At 38.9% G+C, this 6,716-nt stretch overlaps 1 non-coding gene across 1 annotated transcript; it reads left to right on the top strand.

Annotated features, from left to right (window-relative positions):
- Positions 1 to 5,822: 5,822 nt before the first annotated feature.
- LOC112437354 (small nucleolar RNA SNORD11) lies at positions 5,823 to 5,907 on the top strand. Its single transcript, XR_003025976.1, has one exon. It is a non-coding gene; the product is annotated as a small nucleolar RNA SNORD11 (small nucleolar RNA).
- Positions 5,908 to 6,716: the final 809 nt, after the last annotated feature.

Here is a 6,716-nt window from a genome sequence, read left to right as displayed (position 1 = left end):
TTTGTTTTTTTGCATCTCAATTCCTATCAGTTCAGCTCTGATTTTGGTTATTTTTTTTCCATTGCTAGCTTTGGGATTGGTTTTGTCTTGTTTCTCTAGTTCCTCTAGGTATGATGTTGTTAATTTGAGATCTTTCTAACTTTTTGATGGGGACATTTAGTACTATAAACTTCCCTTTTAACACCATTTTAGCTGTGTGCCAGAGATTCTGATATGTTGCATCTTTGTTCTCATTTGTTTCCAAAAATTTCGTGATTTATGCCTTAATTTCATTGTTTACCCAAAAGTTACACAGGAGCAGGTTGTTTAATTTCCATGTAATTCTATGGTTTTGAGCAATTTTCTCAGTATTGATTTCTATTTTTATTGCATTGTAGTCTCAGAGTGGTGGTTGGTATGATTTCGATTTTCTTTGAATTTGATGAAGATTGTGTTATGACCACTTGTGTAGTCAATTTTAGAGTACGTGCCATGTTCAGGTGAGAAGAATGTATATTCTGTTGTTTGCGGTGAAGAGTTCTGTAGATGTCGTTTAGGTTCAGTTGTTCAAGTGTCAAGTTAAGGTCCTGAGTATCTTTGTTAGTTTTCTCCTTTGATGATCTATCTAGTACTTTCAGTGGGGTGTTGAAGTCTCCCACTATTATTGTGTGGTTATCTAAGTCTCTTTATAGATCTCTAAGAACTTGCTTCATGAATTTTGGTGCTCCTGTTTTGGGTGTATATAAATTTAGAACAGTTAGGTCTTCTTGTTGAATTGAACCCTTTACCACTGTGAAATGCCCTTTCTTTGTCTTTTTGGTCTGTGTTGGTTTAAAGTCTGTTTTGTCTGAAATTAGAACAGCAACCCTTGTATTTTTTTTTGTTTTTCATTTGCTTGGCAGATTATTTGCTATCTCTTTACTTTGAACCTATTCCCTATTCGTCTCAATGCATGCGAGATGGTTCTCTTGAAGACAGCACACCATTGGGCCTCACTTATTTATCCAACTTGCCACTCTGTGTCTTTTAATTGGGTATTTAACTAATTTACAAGGTTAATATTCATATGTGTGGATTTGATCCTGTCATCGTGTTGTTAATGGTCAATGTCTTAGTGTCAATGGTCTGGTCTATGTACTTAGGTGTGTTTTGGTAATGACTAGTATCAGTCTTTCCTTTCCATATTTAGCACTCCATTCAAGATCTCTTGTAAGTCAGATCTGGTGGTAACAAATTCCCTTAGCATTTGCTTGCCTGAAGAGAATCTTATTTCTCCTTCACTTAAGAAACTTAGTTTAGCTGAATATGAAATTCTTGGTTGGAATTTCTTTTTTTTTTTTTTTAACAATGCTGAATATAGGCCCAATCTCTTCTGGCTTGTAGGGTTTCTGCTGAAAGATCTTCTGTAGCCTGATGTCGTTCCCTTTGGAGGTGACTTGCTCCTCCTGTGTAGCTGTATTTAACATTTATTCTTTCATTTCAACCTTGGAGAAATCTGATGACTACATGTCTTAGGGATGATCTTAACACAGTATCTCATAGAGGTTCTCTGTATTTCATGAATTTGAATGTTGACCTCTCTAGTGAGGTTGGGGAAATTTTCAGAAATAATATCCTCAAATATGTTTTCCAACTTTGTTTCATCTTCTCTCTTTCAGTGATATTACTGAGTTGTAGATTTGGTCTCTTTATATAATCTCATATTTTTCAGAAGTTTTGTTCATTATTTTTATTTTAAATTCCTTTTTTCTTTATTTTTGTCTGACTTAGATCAGAGATCCAGTCTTTGAGCGCTGAGAATCTTTCCTCAACTTCATCTATCCTGCTATTAATACTTCCAGTTATATTATAAAATTCTCTATCAATCAGTTCAGTTTGGTTATTTCTTATAATGGTCATTTCATCTCGCAGATTCTGCATCATTTTATTGTAATTCTTAGATTCATTGGATTAGGTTTTGACTGTCTTCTGAATCTCGAGGATCTTTGTTCCTAGCCATATTCTGAATTCTATTTCTGTCATTTCAGCCATATCAGCCTGGTTAAGAACCCTTGCTGGGAAACTAATAGTCATTAGGAGGAAAAAAGACATTCTGACATTCTGGCTGTTTGAGTTGCCAGAGTTTTTGAGCTAGTCCTTTCTCATTTGTGTGCGTAATGTTCCTTTAACTGTGGTGAAATTTGAGTATGGTCAGTTGACTTCTATTCTGTAGGTTTTCAGAAGCGCAAGGCTTTGTGCAGGGTCTTTGTAGCTGAATTCTTGTCCTTTGTTTCAAAGGGTACTATATTAACAAAGTATTTTTAGTGCTGACATTTAGGCTGTGAATAGTAGATGGCACTTAAGTGTAATTACCAGTAGGTAGGTTTTTGCTTAGCCATATGGCTCCTCTGTATTTCCTCAGGGCTGCAGCCATGCTCCGTCTCAATGTTCTGAAAGTGGGGACTTCTTTCTCAATCAAGTGCTGCCTGCAGATCTTGGCTTGGCACTTTTGTGCTGCATGCCACTGTCCTGGGGTATGCTTAGGCTTTACGTTTTCTCTCCAACTTGGAGGCAGCAGGGGAAGATAGTTTGCTAGTGGCTGTGGCAGAGGGTCTTTCACTTGTCTCTTGGGATTCCAGCCCAGAGAAATTAACAGCTGCTACCAATCAGTGCAATCAACACACAGGTAGGGCAGCTGTGTTGTGGACCCAAGATGGTCAGCGGGGAGGACCTGCCTACTAATAAGCAGGGGTAATGGGGGACTCATGGGGGAGACAGACTTGCCTCTTCTTCTTAGGCCAGCTGCAGCTTGCTAGAGGTATGGATAAAGCACTCAGGGTCTTTGTTCCTTCCCCAGTCTGAGGGCAGCCAGGGCAATACCAGTACAGAGGGACTTTCAGTTGACTCTGGGAGCTCCACCTCAGAGAAACATACAGCCACTGCTACTGACAATATTCAGCCAGGAGGTGGGGCAGCTGTGTTGCTGGCCAGAGCCAGGGACCCCACTTGGTGAAGAGCAGGTAGTCGAGGGCTTATGGGAGAAGAGACTGGACTCCTTTCCTTATGGTGACTATACTGGAAGCACAAGTAAAGCCCTCAGTCTCTTTCCCTAGTCCAAGTGCACCAGAGGAAGATCTGCTGCCATAGCAATAGCAGAGGGGCTATTGGTTACCTCTGGGAGTACCACCCCAGACAAAGACAGAGGCACTACCAGTGGGAATCCTCATCTGAGGGTAGGGCAGCTCTTCTGTCTTCTGAGCCAGGGGTCCTGTCTAGTGTAGAGTGGGGAATAGGGGCTCATTAGGAAGAGAGCCTGGGCTCCTCTCCATATGGTGGCTGTGGTGTGCTGGAGGTGCCACCATAGCAACCAGGGCCTTTATTCCTCCCCCAGCCCAAGGGCAGCAAGGATGGTACCACTGCAGCTGCAATGGCAGAGGGGCTGTGGGTTGTCTCTGGGATAAAGACAGAGCCACCACCAACTGAAGTGTTCAGGAGGAGGCAGCGTAGCCGTGCTGGAAACCCAAATCGAGAGGCACTGTCCAGGGAGGAGTAGCAGGATTGGAGATCCATGTGGAAAATAGTCTGGCTGCTTTTCCATAAGGTAGCTATGATGTGCTAGAGGTCCACATTAGTTCCTAATCACCGAACTCTCTTCCAAGCTTAAGGGCAACAGGAGTGAGGGCTGCAGTAAAATAGTGACCTGCCTGCTCACTCTGAAAGCGTCATCCCAGGGAAGTGCAGAGCTGCTACCCTACAAGAGCCCAGGGTGAGGATGGCTGAGATCTCAGCCTGGGAGGCCCCACCCAGGTATCCTTTCAACATAAAAATCATCTTTCAGCTCTCAACTTCCATATGCATATTCAAGGATTCACAGAGAAAGAAGAGTATTGCTAGTAGTCAGGATCTCAAATCCATGGTGGAAAATAATTGTACAACTTCAGAACAGGGAATTTGCTATGCTAGACTTATCAGAGAAGTATTCAGGACATAGGTAGGATTTGAAATAGGCCTTGAAGTAAGAAATATGATGGAAAAACAAATTTCATTTACTGATCATAAATGTACTGTGAAAAAGATCATACAAACAAATGGAAAAACATTCCCTGCTCATGGATTGGAAGAATCAATATCATTAAAATGGTCATGCTGCCCAAAGCAATCTAAAAATTCAATGTTATTCCTACCAAACTACCAAAGTCATTTTTTTCACAGAATTGTAAAAAACTATTCTAAAACTCAGATGAAACCAAAAACCCTGAATAGCCATAGCAATTCTAAGTAAAAAGAACAAAGGCAGAGACATTATACTACCTGATTTCAAACTATACTAATAGGCTACATAACAGAAACAAAAATGGACATACAAAACAGACATATAAACCAATAAAACAGGACAGAGAACCCAGAAATAAAGCCACACCTACAGGCATCTAATCTTTGACAAAGTTAGCACAAATAAGCAATGAGGAAAGGACTTCCTATTCAATAAATGGTGCTGGGACAGCTGGCTAGCCATATACAGATGATTAAAACTGAACCCCTTCCTTTCACCATATATAAAAATCAACTTGAAACAAGTTAAATATTTAAATATAAGACCTCAAACTATAAGAATCCAAGAAGAAAACCTAGGAAACACCAGTCTGGACAGCAGTCTTGGGAAAGAATTTATGATTAACTTTTCAAAAGGAATTGCAGCAAAAACAAAAATGGACAAGTGGAACTTAATTAAAGAGCTTCTGCACAGCAAAAGAAATTATCAACAGAGTAAACAGACAACCTTCAGAATGGGAGAAAATATTTGTCAATAGTGTATCCAACAAAGATCTAATACCCAGAATCTATTAGGAACTTAAACAAAACAAGCAAAAAACAACCGCATTAAAAAAAATGGGCAGAAGACATGAACAGAAACTTCTCAAAAGGAGACATACCAGTGGCCAACAAACATATGAAAAATATGCTTATCATCGTCAGAGAAATGCAAACAAAAACCACAAGATACCGTCTCACAATAGTCAGAATTACCATTTTAAAAAAGTCAAATACCAACAGATGTTGGTGAGGCTGTAGAGAAAAGGGAACACATATATTTTTGGTGGTAATGTAAATTAGTTCCACTACTATGGAAAGCAGTGTGAAGATTTCTCCAACTACTTAAAACACAACTACCATCAGACCCAGCAATCCCATTACTCAGTATATACTTAGAGGAATAGAAATCATTCTACCATAAAGATACATGCATGCAAATGTTCATTGCAGCACTATTCACAATACCAAAGTCATGGAATCAACCTAGGTGCCCATCAACAGTGAATTGGATAAAGAAAATATAGTATATATACACCATAGCATACTATGCAGGCCTAGAATGAATTTTTGTCCTTTGGAGCAACATGGATGCAGCTGGAGGCCATTATCCTAAGCAAATTAATGCAGGAACAGAAAACCAAATACCATACATTCTCACTTACAATGGGATCTAGACATAAGTATTCATGGACATAAATATGGCAATGATAGATATGGGGACTCGTAGAAGGGGGAGGGAGGGAGGTAAGCAAGGGTTTAAAAACTCACTGTTGGGTACTATGATCAGTACCTGGGTGACAGGATCATTCACACCCCAACCTCAGTATCATGCAATATACTCATGTACCAAACCTGCATATGTACCCCCTGAATCCAAAATAAAAGTTGAAAAAGAAAATAAATAAATAAATAACAAATGAATGTACTATGAAGAGGAGAAATAAATTCACTTTCTTTGGCTAGAAATTAATAATAGAACTAATAATAAATATCTGAACTTGTACATTTTATCTCAATCACAATAAGATTGGCTCTTAAGAATAGGGTCCTGATTCAACTATGATTTTTATTTGTTTGACTGATTTCCTTTTGGATAATGAAGGCATCTATTAGTCACCATATCTTCTGAGACATTTGTGGAAAAAAAATTTTAACAAAAGAATAATGGAAATCTGAAGGCCCGGCATGGTAGCTCATTCCTGTAATCTCAGTTCTTTGGAAGGCTGAGACAGGAGGATCGCTTGAGGTCAGGAGTTCAAGACCAGCCTGGGCAATACAATGAGACCTCGTCTCTGCAAAAATAAAAAATAAAAACTATCCAGGTGAGGTAGCACACATCTGTAGTCCCAGCTCCTTGGAAAGTTGAAGCAGGAGGCCTGCTTGAGCCCAGGGCTTTGAGGGGTGACCTGAGACAGGATTAATGGCATCAAACTGAATATAACCTATTTGGAAAACAGAACGTTTTAGCATTTCCTCTCACTTTATACTTTACCACAATTAGAGGATGCAAGTTGGGAAATCTGCATCATAGTTTCCCTGGAGAAGCAAAAGGATATAAAGAATGAAACAACTTACATAGTGAGATGATTAGAAGAGTAAGAAAACCATGCAGAAGCCCTGAAGTATCAGAGCTACATCTTCGCAAAATGGCATTATACTCTAAGAAAATTTTGAGGCTTAATTTCACCCAGTATCAGGTAAAACCAAAATTATTTTAAGCAGTGATTATCAACATATACAATTAATAAGATTAACAATTAATATTTGGGTGTCTTTATTTCGTTCTAGTCTTTCCCCCAGAACAATATCACTATTCATTATAAATGGTTCATGGATATAATTTGTCATTTTAACATGTAATTTTTTGTTATATTTATAAAATTTGAAAGTATGAGGAAGTGTGGATTCTAGCACTAGTCTCAGTTAACTATGGTTATAACCAT

This window comes from Pan paniscus, chromosome 16 (genome assembly GCF_029289425.2).
Source record: "Pan paniscus chromosome 16, NHGRI_mPanPan1-v2.0_pri, whole genome shotgun sequence".
NCBI lineage: Eukaryota > Metazoa > Chordata > Mammalia > Primates > Hominidae > Pan > Pan paniscus.
This window is presented reverse-complemented; position numbering and strand designations above follow the sequence as displayed.